Source organism: Physeter macrocephalus, unplaced genomic scaffold, assembly GCF_002837175.3.
Source record: "Physeter macrocephalus isolate SW-GA unplaced genomic scaffold, ASM283717v5 random_119, whole genome shotgun sequence".
In the NCBI taxonomy this organism is placed as follows: domain Eukaryota; kingdom Metazoa; phylum Chordata; class Mammalia; order Artiodactyla; family Physeteridae; genus Physeter; species Physeter macrocephalus.
The window spans coordinates 15028-36384 of NW_021145406.1; the positions used below are offsets into that span (position 1 = coordinate 15028).

General features: G+C 56.8%; 1 long non-coding RNA gene across 5 annotated transcripts in view; it reads right to left on the minus strand.

Moving 5' to 3' along the window:
• Nucleotides 1–21357, minus strand: part of LOC114484882 (uncharacterized) — a 92824-nt gene that overhangs the window by 13370 nt on the left and 58097 nt on the right. For 2 of the 5 annotated variants that reach the window (XR_008616550.1, XR_003678252.2), the window contains exon 5: nucleotides 19765–20238. The exons of 1 other annotated variant lie outside the window; for it this stretch is intronic. This is a non-coding gene — a long non-coding RNA (uncharacterized lncRNA). Of the gene's footprint in view, nucleotides 1–14153; nucleotides 14887–19764; nucleotides 20239–21357 lie in introns of those variants that run through there. 2 more of the 5 variants (XR_008616552.1, XR_008616549.1) reach the window with 2 other exon arrangements.

Genomic DNA, 21357 nt, shown 5'->3' on the forward strand with positions numbered 1-21357 from the left:
AGGGGGAACAGGGCCGGCAGTAAAGAGTGGAGGCCCAAGGATGCGAACAGCCACTGAGAGGGTCTTCGAAGAGCGCCACGGGAGTGGTGGACACAGGTTATTACGTCCTTCTGACAAATGACAGGCAAGGGCTCAGAGAAGGGGAGCGACATGACCAAGGTCAGCCAGTTCCACGGAGGGCTGAGGTTCTCAGCAAGCTGTGCCCTTACCTTTCTGGAGGAGAAAATGGGGGCCCAAGGGCAGGGAAGGCAGCATGGCTCGGAGAGGAAGGTACAGGTGGTGTAGGGCATTCTGGAATGATCTTCTTTCCACTGGGGCCTGGGCTCAGCGGTCCGGAGCTAATTATGGATTAAGGAAGGTGGGAGCATACACTGGGAGTCCGACAGCCCAGGCAGACCGCTGGCCCTGTGCTTTTCTCGTTAGACTCTCACAAAGCCCCAGGGCTGGACTCACAATAGCCAAAAGATGGATGCAATCCACGTGTCCATTGATGGATGAACTGATACACAAATGTGGTCGATCCATACAATGGAATGTTATTCAGCCTTAAAAAGGAAGGAAATTCTGACTCATGTTACAACATGGATGAACCTGGAAGACATGATGCTACAAGAAATAAACCAGACACAAAAGAACAAGTACTGTATGATTCCACTTCTACGAGGCACCCAGACAGATTCATCGAGACAGAAAGGAGAATGGTGGGTGCCAGGGGCTGGGAGAGAGGCGATGGGGTTTAGTGTTTAATGGGGACATTTTCTGTTTGGGGAAAGAAAAGAGTTCTGGAGATGGATGGTGGTGATGGTTGCACAATGTGAATCCACTTAACCACTGAACCGGACACTTAAAATGGTTAAAATGGTAAATTTTGTTATGTGTATTTTATGACAATTTTAAAATAAAACAGAAAAGGGAGAAAAGCCCCAGAGCTGGGCACAAGGTTTTCTTTTGGGGTGATGAAAATGTTTTGGAACTAGACAGTAGTAGTGGTTGCACAACATTGTGAGTGTACTACATGCCACTGAATTGTATACTTTAAAATAGTTTTATGTTATGTGAATCTCATCTCAATAAAAAAAATTTAAAGCTGCTGAGTATGAGGCAGGTGGCTCCAGTGGACAGGCAGCCTGGGCAGGGCTGGGAATCAGCGGGGACTTCATTACCGAGGCTCTTGTCTCTGAGGAGGAGGATCTGAGGGACATCACAGGTGTGGGAAGGGAGGCAGACAGGCGGCTGAGATGCCAACAGCCAGGCAGCCGTGGGGCATCTGGTCCCGGCAATGGGGAATGCTTGCATCTCGGGCACCGTGTCAAGGTCCCCTCCATCACCCCTGGTTTCCAGAAGTCAGACACAGGAAGGGTTTCACACAGCAGCAGGATTCGCCTTTCCTTAGCTGATGGGGACACAGGGCCCTTTGAGGGACAGGGACTTGCCCAAGGTCTGCAGGAGGTCAAGGCGGGGCTGGACCTCATGTCCTCCAAAAACATCCAGCCTGGTGTACACATAGTTGTCTGGAGACCAACATCACCCTCATGGCTGAGATGTGTTCAGTGCATCTTGTCTGGGACAGGCCCGGACACAGAGATGAAGGCTCTTGCAGGTGCCAAGCACCTAGATGACAACTCCACACTGTGCCCCGGGGGAGGTGCCCAGTGAGGGCTTGGTGCTCAGAGAGAGGCAGAGCCGGGGGCAGGCGGAGTGCCCAGCCGGCCGTGGAAGAGGTTCCTGGGCTAAGCTGGCAGGATGTGGAGCTTCAGGACAGAGCAGGGGAGGGAGACCTGGCTGCAGAAGCCGACAGGGTGGAAGGGGCACAGGGAGGGGTGTCGGGCCTTGCAGAGGAGTTGACGCCAGCGCGTGAAGGCACCCCTCCCCGCCGACAAGCCCACAAACCAGCCAGAGGGAGGGTGCAGCGGGCCGGGGCTGGCTCTGCCGCATCTCTCTTTTTTTTTTTTTTTTTTTGCAGTACGCGGGCCGCGTTGTGTCTTCGTTGCAGCAAGTGAGGGCTACTCTTAAAAAAAATTAATTAATTAATCTTTGGCTGTGTTGGGTCTCCGTTTCTGTGCGAGGGCTTTCTCTAGTTGCGGCGAGCAGGGGCCACTCTTCATCGTGGTGCGTGGGCCTCTCACTGTTGTGGCCTCTCTTTGTTTTGGAGCACAGGCTCCAGATGCGCAGGCTGAGTAGTTGTGGCTCATAGGCCCAGTTGCTCCGCAGCATGTGGGATCTTCCGAGACCAGGGCTCAAACCCGTGTCCCCTGCATTGACAGGCAGATTCTCAACCACTGCACCATGAGGGAAGGAGGGCTACTCTTCATTGCAGTGTGTGGGCTTCTCATTGCAGTGGCTTGTTGCAGAGCATGGGCTCTAGGTGCGCAGGCTTCAGTAGTTGTAGCATGTGGGCTCAGTAGTTGTGGCACGCGGGCCCTAGAGCACATGGGCTTCAGTAGTTGTGGCGCACGAGCTTAGTTGTTCCTCGGCATGTGGGATCTTCCCAGACCAGGGATCAAACCTGTGTCCCCTCTATTGGCAGGCCAGGCTCCGGACGCACAGGCTCAGCGGCCATGGCCCACGGGCCCAGCCGCTCCGCGGCATGTGGGATCTTCCCGGACCGGGGCACGACCCCGCGTCCCCTGCATCGGCAGGCGGACTCTCAACCACTGCACCACCAGGGAAGCCCTGCCGCATCTCTTTGGCTGCCCTTGGGTGAGTCACTGACCTGGACCCATGGCTGTCGGATGGGGCCGACAGTCCCTGACAAGCACAGGCTCAGAGCTCCCGGGATGGGACTTGAATGCTCTCTGCAACATCAGCCCTGCAAGGGCCGCGAAAGCACCTCCCAGGACGGGGCGTTCCCCACTACAAGGTCCTGTTGGAAAGTTCTTACGCTTGAGCAGTCTGTCTCCCTGGGAGTCCACCTGGTCCTGAGGCTGGCTCTTCAGAGCCTCGCTCAGCTTTTCTTGCCCAGGACACTGTAAAGCAGGCATGCAAATGGCACACCCTCTCCAGGGTGGCTGAGCCCTTGGCAACCACCTACTGGGCTCTGGGCTCTGATTCTGTTCACAGAGGCAAAGCTGCCCTAGCTGACAACAGAGCCTGAGGCTGCTAGAAGCCCCAGATCTGTTTCCTGGAACCAGCTGCCAGCCCACTGCTCCCCCCACCAGCTGAACAGACCTGCCCTTTACCTGGTGACACTCTGCCTGCTGGGTAGAGCGGGTGGGAGAGTATCCCCCCAAACTCATGTCCAGTTGGAACCTCAGAATGTGACCTTATTTGGAAATAGGGGCTTTGAGGGTGTAATTAGTTAAGGATCTCTAGAGAAGATCACCCTGGATTTAGGATGGACCCAAAATCCAGTGACGGGTGTCCTTATAAGGGAGAGGACACAGAGATATACACAGAGGAGACAACCATGTGAACACAGAGACAGAGATCAGAGAGATGCAGCCACAAGCCAAGGAATACCTGGCGCCACCAGAAGCTAGAAGAAGCCAGGAAGGGTCCTCCCCTAGAGCCTTCAGAGGGAGCGTGGCCCTGCAGACACCTTGATTTCAGACTTCTGACCTCCAGAACGGTGAGACAACATACCTCTGTGGTTCTAAACCACCCAGCCTGAGGTCCTTTGTCACAGCAGCCCCTACACTAGTTCACTGGTCTGCAGCGTCAGGAAACAGGACATGGCCTGAGCTGACCACATGGACATTAGCCAGCGTCCCCCTGCTCTGGGAGCGTTCAGGAGAAAAGGTAATGGCGTCCTGGCTGGGAGGGTGACACCAGTGCTCGGCAGGACAGAGCAAGCCTGTCACCAGGCTCTCAAAAGGGCTGCAGCCCAATTAGCTAAGGTCACTTGAGGAGCCGGCGAGAAGCCCTTCTCCATCTGCTATGAAGACACTCGAGGGGAAGTGGCTGCTGGACGTGGAGCCGCCCGGCCTCCCTGCTTTCCCCGTGCCGGGGCCTGGACAGCCTGTTCTAGTCTCCCACACCTGGTCAGGCTAGACAAGCCTGCCTGAGTCCTCAGGTGCACCAGTCCCAAGCAAGCGGCCGGAAGCACTCCTTGGGTGAAGGCCTAACCCAGACACTGCAGTTTCTCTGATGAGAAATGGTAGACTCTCACCCTGACCTTTGGCTCAGCATCCCCTACCTGTCTCATTTTTGGAGAACCTCTCATTGGGGGTGAGGATCTGGCCAAGGCTTCTGGAAGCTTCGGAACCGAGACCAGGGTTCCCCTCGGATCCTGCCGGGTATGGGAGCTGAGACAGCTGAACATCAGCAAACCCCTGGCTCTCCACCCTGCCAGCTCTGCGGACGCTGCCATGCCAAGGGGCAAGGTTAGGGTCATCGTAGGACTGATGATGTCGGCGCTCAAAGGGCTTCGCCATGGCCAAGTGCAGCATCTCTCTCACTGAGGTACAGGGATGAGCTGCTTTAGAAACGTCGCGTGAGCTTGTTCAAAATGCAGATTCCTGGCCCTCCCTCCAGGCCTACTGAATTAGAACCTCTGTGTGAGAGGCCCAGGACCCTGCATTTTATACAGGTTCCCCAAGGATACTGGGGAGCTCACCAGAGGATGCAAACACGTGGCCTGCTTCGACCTCTTCATGCAGGTGGAGAGAGCAGTCATAGGACAGGGCTGCTTGAGGTCACACGGCAGAGCCAAAACTAGAATGTCTGTCCACTGGCCTTTCTGGTGAGGGGACGCATGCCGGTGTCCCCCTGGGCTTGGAATCAGTGACTGACCCTCCTGTGCTCAAAGAGCCCTTCGCCCAGGTGAGGATTCCCCACGGGCCCGGTCAGCTCCACAGGCACCTGGTGCTGACTCTCTCCAGCTATCATGTCACCCTCCCCACCCCCACCCGGCTTGCTTTTGAGCTCAGGCCCTGAGTCTTGCTCACAGCCATCTCCCCAGGGCCTGGCTAGAGCAGCTGCTCAAAAAAGGCAGTCGCCTGGCAAATGTTTGTTAGGCAAATGATTTGAAGTCCAAACTCTGTCCCAGAGCTGCCGTCTGACCTCGGGCAGCTCACTCAACCCCTCTGCCCCTGCGTGAAAAGACTCTGGTCATCTGCCTTGGCCATTGCACAGGACCGCAGCCAGACTCACCCGGTAAACCAGATGCAATATGCTTTGGAGACTGCAAAGCCACATCCGAGCATGCGTTCTGCACACTGGTAATTCACAACCATCAAGTTTGCACTGACTGACTGGCAGTGAGCTGAGAGTCCAGGGTAGCAAGACCCAGCCAGGAGCCTCTGCTGGTGGCCTGGGGCAACGGGAGAGAGTCCAGGGGCAGTGAGCCACCCCCGCAGTGAGGCAGGCAGATTCCAGAGGCTCCGCTGTCTCCTCCCAGCACGGCTCACTGCTCTCAGCGGTGTAAATCCCGCCCTAGTGCCACGCCCACCGTGGGGACGGGGTGGGGGGGGGGGGCCCAGGCCCTGAACGTTATCAGGATGCAGATAGAAGGCAGCGCTACCGAGGTCCAGGCAGCTGGACGAGGTAGGTCCCTGGCCCTCCGCGGGCCTCAGTTTCCCAGCTAAAGCAGAGGGGTTTGAGTGAGACCATCTCCGAGGGCCCTAGGACCGTGCAGGCAGTGGCTCTGTGCCCTGGGGCGCCCCCCCCCCCCAGAAGGCGCTTGCTGTTGTCCACCCCCAAATCCCCTCCCCCCAACAAAGAGAGGCCTTGTGGAGCGGCCGGGTCGGCAGCTCAGAGGAATGTGGCGCTTGCCGAGACAGCAGCCCTCCTGCCGGCTGCCATACTCGAGTCCGCGTGGACTGCCAAGTGGTCGGAGAGAAGCCCAGCTGCCCGTGGGACGGAAGCTCTTCTCCAAGGCGCACTGGGTAGAGCCTCCTCCTCAGGCTGCACACGAGGCCGCCTGCCTTCTAAATGACCTCACAGGACCAACCGGTTCTTCAGCCCGGACTGGTAGCGGGGACACCACTGAGGGCTCCACATCGACATGACCCTTCACGCATCGGCCCAACCTAGATCGACTGTGGGGCAAGAGGCAGCCCAAGCATGTCGTGATCTGTGCGAGCACTGCACAGAAGGAACGTCACCGTGTCACCAGCGTGGCCCCTCCACAGCTGCAAAGGGTGGGGGAGGGGGTGGGGGGAGGGCAGCAGGTACCAGTGCAGAGAGGAAGGGGGACCCTGTCCTGCCCCCAGAGCCACCCAGCTCAGCCCGGCGTGGCTCTGGGGGACTCAGGAAAGCCCCTCTGGGTCTCTGTGCCAGTTGCCCCGTCTTCTGGGCCTGACCTGGAATCCCAGTGTGTCGTCTGCTGCCCGGGAGGGCAGAGCCCGCTCGGGTGCCATCAAGCCGGCCTCTTACCTCCAGACTGAAGCTGCTGGGCGATGATTCAAGTATAAATTCTGGCCCCTGCTCTTTTCTGGGTCCGGGGGAGGCCCCTCCTTGGCGCTGTGGCCATGCCCAGCTCCAGCAGTGAGATACGCCTCTGGGCCTTGGTTTCCCCAACAGCGACCTGCTGTGCCATGTGCCCTCAGGTGGCTGGCGGGGCCCAGGCCTCCGTCTTCTAGGCCACAGGCAGCTTAGTGACCACACCTCTGACGGAAGGTCCCGCTGGCCATGACACAGCACTGGCTCTCCAAACATCTGGGAACATGTAAAGCAGCAGCTGGCCTGGCCCTGATCCTAGGACGACCTTTGGTACAGAGTGGCCCTTTGAAACGAACTCTTTTCTTAAGCCCTACCCTGGAGGACAGCCCTATAAAGCAATCACCCGCATGATCTCGCTCCTTCTACGGTCCATCCTCAGCCAGCGCCCACAGCAGGAGGATCCCCCCTGTCCTGCACGGGGCGAAACTCAGGCTCCAGGATTGAGTGGCTTCTGCAGGTCACACGGCCAGGACTCAACGCCGGGTCCACGTGGCTAACAGTTCTGCTCTTCCCGCCACCCCAAGGGCGGCCTCCACCGCCCAGTCTCCCCATCCCAGGAACCCGGAATCCGGACGAAGGACTTCAGCCACGCAATTAGCAGGGGCCCAGCGGGCAAATGGATCCAGGTAGCCAGAGTGTTTTAAATGCCCCGTTCCCGGCTCCCTGTCTGTGCAGCCTGCCGCAGCCCTGACAAAGCCTGGTCGCAGCTACAGGCGGGGCTAATGGTGTGTCCACACCTCGAAAGCTGTGAAGTGCTTGACGAGGCACAGGGAGAGTGAGGACCCGGCTGGGATTGCGGTGCTCTGCCCACACCCTCTGTAACCCTGCTGTGCAGACCAGGAAACTGAGGCTCGGAGAGGTCAAGGGAGTTCTCTGAGGTCTCACACCCAGGCTGACGGCAGAGTGCGGACAGGACAAGTGGCTCTGACTTGTTTCCGCCTCCGTGTTGCCCCAGCGTGGTGGGCACCCGAGGTTGTGAGATGGCCCCAAACTCCCCCTTGGTGCTGCCTCCTGTCCTCCCTGTGACCCTCTGAGCTGCTTGCAGAGAGGAGGGGGGACCCGGTGAGGAGTGCTCTTCTCGCTACGGCAGCAAGGTGAAACAGGAGCGGAGCCCGCTTGGGTGCCGGGCTCGGGTGCCACCTCGCCTGCTCTGTCGGGGAGACCATCGAGGCAGGGGTGGCCCACAGGGAACAGAGCCGGAACTCCCAGCAACCACGCGAGGATTTACCGAAAGGGGCTCTCAGGAGCCCGGGGGGCGGTGGAAGGCCACAAGGCTGACAGCACGGGCGGATATGCTGCAGCTTGGACCAAAACTAAACCAGCGCCCCGTCAAGAAACCATCAACTTGCTCCAGGCCTGGGGAAGGCGGTAGGCTCTGTCCTCTGGAAGAAGAGACTCAGGCCCCGGGGAAGGCCTCACCAAGCCCAGGGAGGGAGCTGGGGAGGAGCTTGACCTCGGAGGCCCTTGTGTCCAGGGAGAGGCCTGCCTCAAGAGAGTCTGGCCTGGCCATGACCTGAAAGGGCCCCTACAATAGCTCCTTCTCCGCTGCAGGGCGGGCCGGTCGTGGCTTCTTGTGGGCTCCTTAAGGTACAAACCCTCCTCTGTTACATCACTACTGTGTTCACCTTTGGGGAAAAGCCCTCAAAAACCTGTCTTTTGGGCTTCCCTGGTGGCGCAGTGGTTGGGAGTCCGCCTGCCGATGCAGGGGACGCAGGTTCGTGCCCCGGTCCAGGAAGATCCCACATGCCGCGGAGCGGCTGGGCCCATGAGCCATGGCCGCTGAGCCTGCGCGTCCGGAGCCTGTGCTCCGCAACGGGAGAGGCCACAGCAGTGAGAGGCCCGTGTACCGCAAAAAAAACCCCAAAAAACAAACCTGTCTTTTTTCTTTCTTTCACATAATCTCTAATTTACAGAAAAGTTGCAAAGATAACATAAGAACTCTCAGATTCTCTCTACCCAGAATCGCTGTTTAAATCATTTGCTTTACCAATGGTGCGCTCTCTCTTTGCGTATCTCTACGCATGTATCCGTACACTCCAAACCTTGCAGTCTTTCCTGAGCCATCGGAGAGTAAGGTACCGGGATGTCTAAATGCATGATAACAAACCCTGATGCCAATTCGGGGGCTCATTGCCAAGCACCCTCACACCTGCCTCCTCCAGGCTGAGATGCATGCAGTAGCTGGTGCTATCTCCAGGTTTCAGATGAGGAAACTGAGGCACAATGTCCAGGGGTACGTGGCCCTCCTTCTACACTGAGCCACCACACCTAAGTTCTCAGCATAAAACACACAGGCCCACTCTGCAGACTGTCCTCCTGATGACAAGACGATGTCTTAATTTTTTATTTTCTTTTTGGTCGCACCGTGCGGCATGTGGGATCTTAGTTTCCTGACCAGGGATCGAACCCACACCCCCTGCAGTGGAAGCGTGGAGTCCTAACCACTGGACCGCCAGGGAAGGCCTTAGATGATGTCTTAATTTTTAAAAGAAAGTGAGCCAGGTTGCCCCCACAGGAGAACACAGACGGATGAGGACCCAATCAAGATTGTCTACAGTACAGCAGGCGGGAGTGGTAGGCTGGGGTGGGCGCCAGTGAGGGACTCCCCACTCCACCCGGGGCCGCCACCTCCTTCAGCGCCTGCCCTCTGCTTCTTTCCTTTTCTCTCCTCAGACAACTGGGATGGAGGGACTCCTCCCTGGAGGGCAAGGACTGGGTCTCCCCTTCATCCCAAAGCCAGGTGGCATGGGGCCCATTGCAGAGCAGGCTGCATGTGTAACTGATGAATGAATGAATGAATGAATGAGTCAGAGATCTGAGTTCTGGTTCTGCCACAGGGTGGGCTACTCAACTGCTCTGAGACTCAGTTTCCTCATATGTAAAAATGGGACAACACGAAGCACTTCTAAAGTGGTTGCAAATTGTTAAATTAGATGAGATTTGTGAAGGCGCCGGTGAGGTGGGTGTTAAGATCCCAGTTCAGAGTTTGATCAGGGAAACGAACAAGACAATGGGGAGAAATGGAAAGCAAAGCTGAAGATGCCCAAATATGAACAATGTGGGGAAGGCACACACACACACACACACGCACACACACACACGCACACACGCACACACACACACACACACACACACGGCCTCACAGCTCAGCACCTCTTAAGCTGAGCAGTCTCTCTCTGATGACCCCCCTTTCTTTCGGCTTGAGACCCTCAGCAGCCCAGGATGAAAAGCTGGCGCCCAGGGCTTCCTCTGCAGACACAAGTGTGCTAATGTGTATAACACCTGACAACAAAGCAGAGCCTGGGGGGTTGCGGAAAAGAGGGACGGTAAGAGAGGGAGGCAGCTCTTTCCAGAAGTGGACACGAATGGTCTGTCTCACTCAGGTAAGACACAGAGCTAAAAAGCAATGCATAAAAAGGACAGCTCTGAGATCTTGTCAGTACCGGGAACTGTTTATAGGAGATCATGTTATCAAGGGCAGAATGCCAGGTGGTGCACGCACCCCTGACGGCAAAAGGGAAAACCGTATCTGTGTGTGTGTGAGTGTGTGACGGCACATATGTGTGTGTATGCGTGTGTTCAGGGACGTCGCACAGCAGACCCGGAGAATTTAACGCTCATGAGCTTCTGTTCTCCTGCACGATTTCTTAAGCCATTTGTGTAAAGAGATGAACTGCCACCCCTAAGAGATGTTCTCAGTCTGGGCAACAGGGCTGGGCTGGGGCACAGGCTCTGCCTCGCAAGGCAGCCGTGGTCCCGAGTCCCAGAGTCCCTGATGCTGAGCCAGCACCGCCCGTCCCGCCCGACACAGCCTGGGTGGGGGAGGCCAGCGCACAGGCGAGGACAAACCCAAACTGTCCCCACGGAGCTTTACGGGCTTCGCGAGGTTTGTCCCAACCGCCAGGCTTCCCACCCAGCCCTCCCCTGAATCCCAGCGCTCCCCTTGAATTAAAGAAGAGAGAGCCACTCACCGCCTGAAAGCCAGCCAACACGGCGACTATTCCACTTTTCCTGGAATGAGCTTTCCACACTTTCGGCGGCTGGAGCCATCGGCAGCCAGGGCTCTCACCTCTCCGACCTGCCCTCACCCCCTCTGCGGCTCTTTACGATGCTTTCAAGTAAGGCAGCGCTATGTGAAATCGCACTAAGAAAGAAGGCTGGCTCCTGGTGCCGGAGGACACGGGAGTGGGGCGGGGGCGGGGGGGGAGGCTGGCACAGCGCACTCAGGATTCACTTTGGATGAAAGCGGGCGGGTTGGCGGAGCCTTGCCTCCCACCCCCTCCATCGCCAGCCCTGCTCTGCCATCCTTCCGACTTGCCGGCTTGCTGATTAAACACACACGTGGACTGCCAAAGCAACCCGCACCCTGGACGCCCATGAAAGAGCCCGGGGGCGGGGGCAGAGTACCTCCAGCTGCAGCCACCTCCCGGGGAGGCTGGGAGCAAAGCTGAGAACGAATGCTGCCACTCACGGGGCTGACCTTTTACGTGTACATCAGATTTTCCGTTCGCCAGCAAACCAAAACCAAACCAAGCCCAACCAGCACACCGCCTCCCCACCCATCACACGACTCGTAAACCCATCAGAATTTACAGCAAACCAACCAGAATCCAGACGCGGCTAATGTCATTAAGAAGCCTGCACAGCGCCCAGATGCCAGGAGGGTCTCGGTGACAGATGCCAGCCTCAAAGCAAAGGAAAAGCAAGACACAGCACAGATGCTGCCGCCACAAAGACATTTTCATCCTGCCCAACAGAAACCGATCTGATTACCAAAGGGAAGCACTAAGGACTCAGAGTCTAAGGCGGCTTTAGTGAAACAGGGCTTTGGGAGATGAACAAACGTACTTTAAAGAGACCTGACCACAGACCCAGACCGGGGCGGGGGTGGGGGTGGGGGCCCTGCCTTGGGCCGTCTGTTTTAAAAGCAATCTGCCAGAGATAATGCTGAAAACAAATGTATAATCCAATCAGAAGCCTGACTCTGAGACACATGCCTGAATGTCTATAGACTCCCTGCCATTTCAGCCCCCAAGGTGCGGACCACGTTCAGAGCTGACTGTTGTTTCCCCCGATACCTGAACCAAACTTTCAAGTCTCCTTGTGAGTCACTGGTGTTCACTTTCTATTTAAAGATCAAACAGGGCTTCCTCTCAAGCACCATTCAAACCCATGGCTTCTAAGAACTGGGTGCTAAATCCGTTTTCTTCGGGCCTCACTTTCCATCAACATAGATGTTCTAGTTGACAGCGAGGGGTTCTTTTTTCCATCATCTGCTGCCAGACGGCAGAGGTAATGGGAGTGGCGCGGATTCCGAGAATGCCCCTGGGACGGGCAGCTGATGGATTAACCTCATTGACTTTTCCTTCCAGGAGAGCCACGCAGAAGCCGTCCTGAACGCCATGGTCGGAGACGGGGTAGAGACAAGGGAAAATCTTGACCCACTGGGCAGCAGTCTCAGGATCCTGTCTGAACCAAACTCTGCTGAGAGGCTGTCCCAGACAGATGGTGGTGCCACGACAGCCAGGCTGCCAGCACCCCCTCTGCCGGGAACCAGCCAGAGGCTGATCTTCACTACACCATCTTCTCGGAGATGCTTGGTTACGGGGACAAATCATTTCCCTACTGAACTCCATTTTCAGGCAAGAAAGGATTAGACAGAGAAACCTGTACCCAGCCATCGACACTCGGTAGACCTGTCCCATCTGGGGTGCACGTGCATGCCCCTAAATTCCCTTCCCTTCCCCCTGGTCAGACCATGGTGCAGGAAAGCAGACTGCTCATGCTGTGTAGCAATTAGGCTGAAAAATGGAAGAGCAACGGACAGCCACAGACCCAAGCACCAGGAGTCGGGAGTGGGCTTCTCACAGCCACCCTGGAGGAAAGACCCCACACACACCCAAACTCTGCTGTGTCCCCTCTGAGCTCTGAGTCAGGCCATGCCTCTCCCTCCCTCTCCCCCTCCATCCCAGCTACTCCAGGGAAGAGAGCAGCCCACGTGACCAGGACAGAGCCTGCCTTGCTAATAAACCCGTCCTAAGGCTCTGACAGTTTTAGCAGAAAATTACCTTTCAGGAAGAAAATGTAAGGAAGGGGAAGAGGGGAGACAAAGTGTTAGAGCTGGGAGCCACACGCCACAGGAGCCGGCCTGGGGTTGGTCCAGCAGCCCCCCATGTCTGCGGTGGTCCCCCAAGCTCCCCATGCTGACTGCCTCAGGGAGCCGCCCCTGGCACGGAGCTCTGCTGGCAACTCATGGCTGGAGACGGGAGGGCGCCTCGGAGACAGAGGGACGGACGGATGGACGGATGGATGGAGGAGCCGCGAGCCGGGCAGGGAAGAAGCAGGAAGGGAAGCCAAGAGGAAGGGGTGGGGAGAGAGGAGAGGGAGGGAGGGAAAAGGGAGAACTGACTCTCTCTCCTCCACTGGGACCACTGAGCGAAGTTGCCATGGAGAAAGGGGAGCCGCTGGCAGAGCCTGAGGCGGGTGGAGGAACCTTATGCCAGGGGGAAGGCATCAGCTCAGAGCCAATCCCCACACTTCTGGTGCAGCCTCCACCAAACCGGGCCTTCTGGGCCCGAGGCGGCCAGACTGGGAGGGGATCTGGCCTGGCCCAGTGGGGCAAATAGCAGCAGTCCTCTGCCCCCTGGAGGAGGCGCGGGGGAGGGGGCAGGAGGTTCCAGTCTTCCTCGCCAGGCTCACTGGCGCTCCCGCCCCTATCTCACACCACGCTGCCAGTCCACTCCCCCGGACTGGGGACCAGAGCCTCTCCCAGAGGCCTGGGTACCACCTGGGGCCCTGGTGTTTGGGGAGGCATTCTGACTTTCCCCCGCCTCCCCGTTTCTAAAAATTAGATCTCCAGACCCCGAGTCACATTCCCCATGAGTTTCGGCCACATTTCCCACCCTCAGGGATGAGGGGACGTCCAACTAGGGGAGGACCTCGATGCACAGAACCTCCTATGCAGAAAGTGGAGGAGAAGGACGAAGGGAGTGAGCCCTGCCGGGTGGACGGCCCTCCCGGGTGGACGGCCCTGCCGGGTGGACGGCTCTGCCGGGTGGACGGCCCTCCCGGGTGGACGGCCCTCCCGGGTGGACGGCCCTGCCGCGTGGACGGCCCTCCCGGTGGACGGCCCTGCCGCGTGGACGGCTCTGCCGCGTGGACGGCCCTGCCGGGTGGACGGCCCTGCCGCGTGGACGGCCCTGCCGGGTGGACGGCCCTGCCGCGTGGACGGCCCTGCCGGGTGGACGGCCCTGCCGCGTGGACGGCCCTGCCGGGTGGACGGCCCTGCCGCGTGGACGGCCCTGCCGGGTGGACGGCCCTGCTAGGTGGACGGCCCTGCCGCGTGGACGGCCCTGCCGGGTGGATGGCCCTCCCGGGTGGACGGCCCCTGAAGGCTCCGTGGCCCTGGCTCCCTGCGGCTCTGCCACCTGCCTGCACCAGCCATGCCACTGCTCCTGTCCACGACCCCAGCTCCAGGACTGGCCGTGGCTGCCGGCCCTGCACCCACTCCAAGCTGCATGAATGGGGCCAGGGAGGCCTGGACTGGGGTCTCTGCTCCTCCTCTTGGAGATGACATGACAGGGGCGCATCCAGGCCCACCTCTGGGCCCCCACTCCTGATCTCAAATGGGCACAACCCCGCCATCTCCTAACCTGGACACCAAAACAGCAGGGGCCGGTGGAGGGGCGTGGACACCCTCTCAGGGACGCTGTCTCCTCAGGGGGACGGAAGCATGGCAGGCACAGCACCCACCGTCCCACCTCCCCTTGCTCCCCACGGGCGGGACAGAGGCCCCGGAAAGGCTGAAGCCAACGCAGAGGCCAAGGCCTTGCAGCTCTGACACAGAAAGACTTCAGGGCGGACCCACTGGAGTCCTATCTCTGAATGCCATGACCTGGGAAACATTTTTCTCTTCACAATCCTCTTCTCACTTTCCCCCCTCGACGCTTTATTATGAAAAGGTTCACACAAACAGCAGAGTTGAACACATTTCCTAATGAACATCCATACCTGCACTACCTAGATCCTACCGTTTCCTCTCACTTTTAACGTGGCAAAACACCTATAAAACTGACCATTTTTGCCATTTAAAGTACACAGTTCAGAGGCATGGAGTGCGTTCATGGTGCTGTGCCGCCGTCACCTCTACTTCCAGAACATTTTCATCACCCCCAGACCTGACAGGCACTCACTCCCCATCCTGCCTCCCCCCAGCTCCGGGCAACCGCCAGTCTGCTTTCTGTCTCTGTGGATTTACCTGTTCTGGACAGTTCATATCAATGGGATCGTCCACTCTGTGGCCTTTTGTGCGCGGCCTCTTTCACTTTGCCTCATGTTTTCGAGGTTCGTCCGCTTTGTAGCCTGGGTCAGTGCTTCATTCCTCTTTACGGCAGCATCATAGCATCGGATTCATCGGACATGTGGGTTGTTTCCAGCTTTTGGCTATCGTTCTCTTACTTTTAGAATGAGTTTTTCAGAGTCCAGTGATGTCTCCTGAAGCCTCTCCTATGGGATTTGGGATCCGGTCTCAAAGGTGCAGCCCCGGAGGCCCCAAACAGAATGTTAATCCTTTTTTGGCCCTTTCATTAAAGCATTGCTCCCCACTGGGTAATCGAGCCTGCGGGGGCTCCGCCTGGCCCTGGGGACTGAGGCAGAGGTCCCAGAGCACGTGTGTGGCCAGCGAGTGGGCTTCGGTCTCCTCTGCCCCAAGAAGCAGCCCTCTGGCAGCAGGACACTTGTGCACACGGGCCCCGTAGCCACGCTCTGAGGCTCGACGCACCCAGGTTTGAGTACACTCGCTTACACTCCCTGGCGGCCTGACGAGCCAGCCCTTTCCCCTCCCGGAGCCTCAGCTTCTCCATCTGTGAAAGGCGGGCAACAGTCTCTACCACTTGGGGTTGCTCTAGAGATGAGACTGGCGCTGCCCCACGGAACTTTCTGGGTTGACGGATGTGTTCTACGCCTGGCTGTCCAGTACGGCCGCCACTAGCCCATGGGCTACTGACACCTGAAATGTGACTAGTGTGACTGGACAATGGAATTTTTAATTTTATTTCACTTTAATTTAAAATTAAAATTAAGAAGTCACACGGGGCTGGTGGTGATCACCCTGGACAGAGCAGCTCTAAGGACTTACTGGGATGGGAAGGTAGGACACGGTCCAAGCCCAGCACCTAGCTCCTCCGTCTTTTCCTTCATCCCTTCCTCTCCCTACTTACCCCATGGTGTCTGGGCAGTGGAGTGACCTTCTGTCTGCAGCCTGACCCCCAAGGCTCCCTCTAAAAGGACAGAGGGTGGGCGGTTGGGCTCCCAGGGAACAAAACAGGTGCCAGCTGGGGAGTGGACGTGGTGGACTCCACAGTGATGTAGGTCCCTGAACCGCTAACCTCTCCTCTTGCCCCTACTGGCCCTAGACCCCTATTCTAGAAGCCCATCTCCTGCCGTTTCCCCCAGCAACTCCTGAGGTCATCCCTAGGATGTCTGGGCAGGAGATGAAGGATTGGAATAGACCCTCCCCCCATTCCTAAAGTGGCAGCAGTGGACCCCCGTGGGGTTGTGCAGGGATTTCGTGGTCTCGGGCTGCGCTGTCTCGGGTCCTCAGGGACGCCTTCCCACGTGCGCAAAGCTGTTCTCACGGGCTTGTGCCCTGGCACAGCGGCTGGACCAGCATCCAAACCTCACTTTGCAGATGCGGAAACCCAGACCCAGCTGAAGGAGCACACGGCAAGGCGGGAGGAGTCAGGGTTGAAGCCCAGGCCCCCAGCCCCCCCAGCCTGGCTGGCACGGGCCTCCTGAGAGGCAGGAGACTCTGGAACAGGCCCGGGCAGGAGGGGGCCCCCAGCACTTGACCCTGTGCCAGGGCAGGTCAAGGGCCCAGGCGACGGCTGTGTGGCTTCAAAGCCACAACTGAAGCCTGGCCAAGCCACCCCATTGCTGTCCCTCACCCACCCCCGTGCCTCCCAAGTCGGAGAGAAGTGACATCTCGGGGGTGGCAGTGGGGACTCCAGAAAACCTTAAACACAACCACAAACAACCATAACTCCGGTTGTGCTCTGAGCCCACCAACAGTTATGGGCCGCCCAGAGCTGGGAACGGCTGCCGAGGACCAGGGGCCCAGCCGGCTCCCCCTCACCCTGCAAAGCCTTCTCTTAGCTTCCCGCATGCCCCTGCCTCCCCGACAGCATGGCCGGAGGGATCCCCTCCAAGCCTGGGCTCTGAAGTCACCTGGTCTCATCCCACTCACAGGGGAAGGCCTGGAGGCCCTGCCCTGCCTGCCTCGGGGCACCTGTACCCAGGCACCCTCTGCCCAGAGCTGCCTCCCCTGTAGCCTCGGCTCTGGGACCCTCCTCACTGAGGCCTTCCTCGACCCCCTTACTTATTTCAAACTCAGCCCCGGCCCCGGCACTCCCCTGACTTTCCATTTACTTCATAGCTTTGATCCTCAGCTAATATACCGTGGGCTTTTCTTTCTTCTTTTATTTTTATTTTTTGAATTGTGGTAAGATACACGTAACATCAAACTTACCATCTCAATCATTTTTAAGTGTACAGCTCAGTGGCATTAAGGACATTCACACTGTTGTGCAGCCATCACCACCGTCCATCTCCAGAACTTCATCTTGTAAAACTGGAACTCTGTCCCCATTCAACAATGACTTCCCATTCCACCCCCGCTCCGGTCCCCGGCACCCCCCACTCTACTTTGAACTGAACTGCTTTAGGCACTTCATCTAAGTGGAATCATGCAGTATCTGTCCTTTTGTGTCTGGCTTATTTTACACAGTGTAACATCTTGCGGGTTCATCCAGGGTGTAGCACGTTCTTTTTTTAAAGTTGTCTTTCCCACTGGAATGGAGGCTTCATGGGGGCAGGGATTTGGGTTGGGTTGTTTTCACTGCTGTATCCCCAGGGTCTAGAAGACAGCCTGGCACCCAGCAGGCACTGAACGAGTCTTTGGAATGAATGAATGAGCGCGTGAGTGAATGAATGAAGACTTTGTAGAGGACAGGACTCCACCCCGCAGGTCTGGGTCTGCCCCTCCCCCCCACTGTGGACCAACTCCCAGCGATGGTGGCCCCGCCCCATGGCTTTAGACCCCTGCCCTGGAGTCCCAGGCCCACTGCCCCAAGGGGTGACCACACTCGGCGCCCGCAGGACCCCCCAACTTGACGGTGGGCTTTCCCCCTAGACATGGCACATCCATGGGAAGATTATTACAGGGACAGACAGGGTCCCCAGCCGTGGATGTGACAATGTGCCTTGGAGCCTCACAGTGGTGCTGTGGGCAGTGAGGAAGGATAGAGTTGGGCAAGGGCCCAGAACACCCAGATTCCCCCAACGTGGGGAGGCCAGCACAGGCAGGGGTTCGGGAGACCTGGTCTAGACCTAGCCGCTGCTCAGAGCGGGGCTCACACCCAGGTGGTCCCTCGTCTTCCACCTTCTCCACATCCTGTCTGGCTACTTGTTTTACTCTCTGAGAACTTGCTTTACTCCTGTTTCTGGGCTAGACGAGCTCAGAAAATCAAAGGAAGGCATAAGGTGGACCCCTTGCGCACACGCTGCAAGCCTGAAGGGGCACCAGCGCTCCAGCCAGGCCGGCCAGCGCGTGGGAGAGGCAGGGGGTCACCCCTCACCAGACTTGGGCGGGAGGTGTCCACAGAGAGGGCCGTGGCTGAGGGCCCACAGTGAGGCCTCAGCGCCCAGCCAGACCTCAACCGGGGTGCTAGAAGACAGCGACCCCAGAAGAGCCCCGATCACCCCCGAGAGATCCTCCCCGCTCCGGGAAGACAAACAGACTGGGACAGTGGAAAAACAGCTGTACCTTTAAATTATTTGGCCCACAGATACGGAAAACATTTGCCTGTTGAAGCTGTTTGCATGTTTGGTTATTTTTAGGGTGAACCCAGTTGCCTCCCCTTGGAACCAGATGAAGCCCAGGAGGCACGTAGTCCTCTTTCCCAGATGGGGGTCCCAGTCCCGCATCCCTGGGAGCCCGGGCCTGAGTGTGAGAGCCCTGGGGCTCGCGGGCGGCAGGGGCCCCACCGGAACACACACCGGGGAGCCTGGGCAGGTCTGCTGGGACCTTTAAGAGGATGCGACTCTGCTGACAGCACGGCTGCCCACCTGGGTGCAGAAAGAGCCCCCTGCCCCTGCCCAGAGCACGGTGTGAAGGGAAGGAAGCTGGAGGCCCTGTCTCCGTCCACGCCAGGCCCAGCTAATGGGAATATTTTGCTGACATATTTTTAGAACAAATGGCAATTAGAGCAGATTTTCTCTTCCACTCCCCCTCCCCAAAACAGGAATAAATCAGCTCTACCAATTTCCCAGCTAATGATTTCCTCCATTAAATTAAAAAGAAGAAGAAAATGTTTTCTTAAATAGATTACCAGCCCTGTGCTTTCGGAGACCATGTGACCTGTCAACTCCTCTTAAGCCGTGATACATCAAAGTCCCTTACTTTATTTTTAATAAATAAAAAAGTCATAGTCTAAGAAGGACTCCCCCCCACCTGCTCCCAGTTGGCCTGGCACACAAGGGTCAGCTCCGGGCTGGCCATGGGAAGCCAGCTCCATAGGGCCAAAGATAATCTGAGAATCAGTGCACGAGGTCCATTTCACAGACGAGAAAAATGAGGCTGAGATGAGAAGCACCTAAACACATAGCCCGTGGAGGACTAAACGTGGGACGGGGGTCTTGCTTTCAAGATGCGCCCACCCACAGAAACGCAAACAGGGGAAGCCAGGAGCCAAGGAGCCCCAGCCTTCAGGTATAGGGAAGACGTGAGTTACTTTACCCAGGACCTGGGCTGCTCTTCCTCTTGTTCCTTTGCAGCTCCTGGGACAGGGGCCGGCATACACTGCGAACACCTCATCCATTTCTAAAAAGTCCGCTCCTTGACAGCACGGATGAACCTTGGAAGCATTGTGGAGTGAAAGAAGGCCGACACCACAGGGCAAATACTGTATGATTCCACTTGTATGAGGTGCCTGGAGTAGGCAGATTCACAGAGACAGAGGGTAGAAGGGTAGGTACCAGCAGAATGGGGGAGGGGGAGTTAGTGTTTAATGGGGACAGAGTGTCTGTTTGGGAGAAGAAAAGAGCTCTGGAGATGGATGCCGGTGATGGCGGCCCAACCACTTGAATGTACTTAATGCCACTGAACTATGTACTTAAAAATGATTAAAGTGGTCAATTTTATGTACATTTTACCACAATGAACAGATATAAAAAGAAAAAAAAAGAGTCCACTCTCCAAAATGCTATTTGAAGACACAGGAGGGGCTGACAACTGCACAGTGACGCGGGCAGCACCCTCTGTGGCCTGCCACTAGCTGGACCTCAATTCCTGAAGTCCAGCCGGGGAGCTCACAGGCCCCTCCAGTCACGTAGGAATGCCAGGGACCTGCAGAGAAAGGCTCCTCGTGTTAGCCAGTGTCACCAAGTCAGGATTCCCTGTGTCCCTGATGGCCTACCAGAGGCCAACAGGGAGAAGGCCCAAGGAACACCCTCTCTGAAAGATGCCTCAGGGCCTTCGGATGTGCTGTGCCCTCTGCCTGGAATGCATTTCCCCAGATATTACACGACTCGCTTCCTAAGTTTATTTAGGTTTCTGCAGAGAGGTCCTCTCTGGACCATCCTACAGCCAGATGCAGGGAAAGTCGCTGGGACCAGGCAGGGTGGCCTTGAGCAAGAACGGGAACCCAATAGCCCTAAGCATCCATGGCAAGCCAGCACCGTCACGCTGCTCCTGGCTGGAGAGAAGCAGCTCGTGGGAGGGCAGTCAGATCCTGGCTCCGCCATAACCAGTCAGAGGACCTTGGCAAGTTCCTTCATCCCTCTAAGGCTCAGTTTTCTTTTCTATAACATGGGGAAGAAAACAGGCTTTTCTGAGGGTGAGGTGAGATGATGTATGTGTTTGGCATATAGCTGGGACATGGGCAAAGGATAAATGGTAATGATTCTAATTATAATCTCCCAAATGCATTCCTTCAAAGAGGGTCCAGGGGCAATGATCTCAGACAACTCAAAGAAGACATGCACCACTAATCACTGTCCAGGCTAGTGGGGTGTGTGTGCGTGCGTGTGCGTGCGTGCGTGTGCGTGCGTGTGCGTGCGTGTGTGTGTGTCAGTGACCCGGAAGGCAGAGGATGGGGCCTGTAGGCTTACTGTGTGCTATGTGGTTTAACTAATTTAATCCTTTTTGTCCCCATTTTGCATATGAGGAAACAGAAGCACAGAGAGGTTAGTGACTTACTTGCTCCAGGTCACATAGCCTGGAGGCAATGAAACCGAATTCCAACCCTGGTCATGAGGTTCCAGGGCCTGAGCTGGTCCTCACTGTTCCATAGTGCATCGTTGGTTTTTTTTTTTTTTATAGGTTTAAGAAATATATATATATTTATTTAATTTTTATTATTTATTTTTTTGGCCACGTTGGGTCTTACTTGCGCCACGCGGGCTCTTCGTTGCGGTGCACGGGCTTCTCTCTAGTTGTGGCGTGAGGGTTTTCTTTCTCTAGTCGTGGCGTGCGGGCTCAGTAGTTGTGGTGCGTGGGCTTAGTTGCCCTGCAGCATGTGGGAGCTTAGTTCCCCAACCAGGGATTGAACCCGCGTCCCCTGCATTGGAAGGCGGATTCTTTACTACTGGACCACCAGGGAAGTCCCTTTTTTAAAAAAATTTTAATCTTTTTATAGTAGATCCTTGTTGGTTATCTATTTTAAATATAGCAGTGTGTACATGTCAATCCCAAACTCCCAATCTATCCCTTCCTGCAACCCTTCTGCCCTAGTAAGCATAAATTCGTTCTCTAAGCCTGTGATGTGAGTCTGTTTCTGTTTTGTAAATAAGTTCAATTGTATCTTTTTTTTAGATTCTGCATATAAGCGAAATCATATGATACTTGTCTTTCTCTGTCTGACTTACTTAGTAGGATCATCTCTAGGTCCACCATAGGGTATCTTGAAAGAAGTGTGGAAG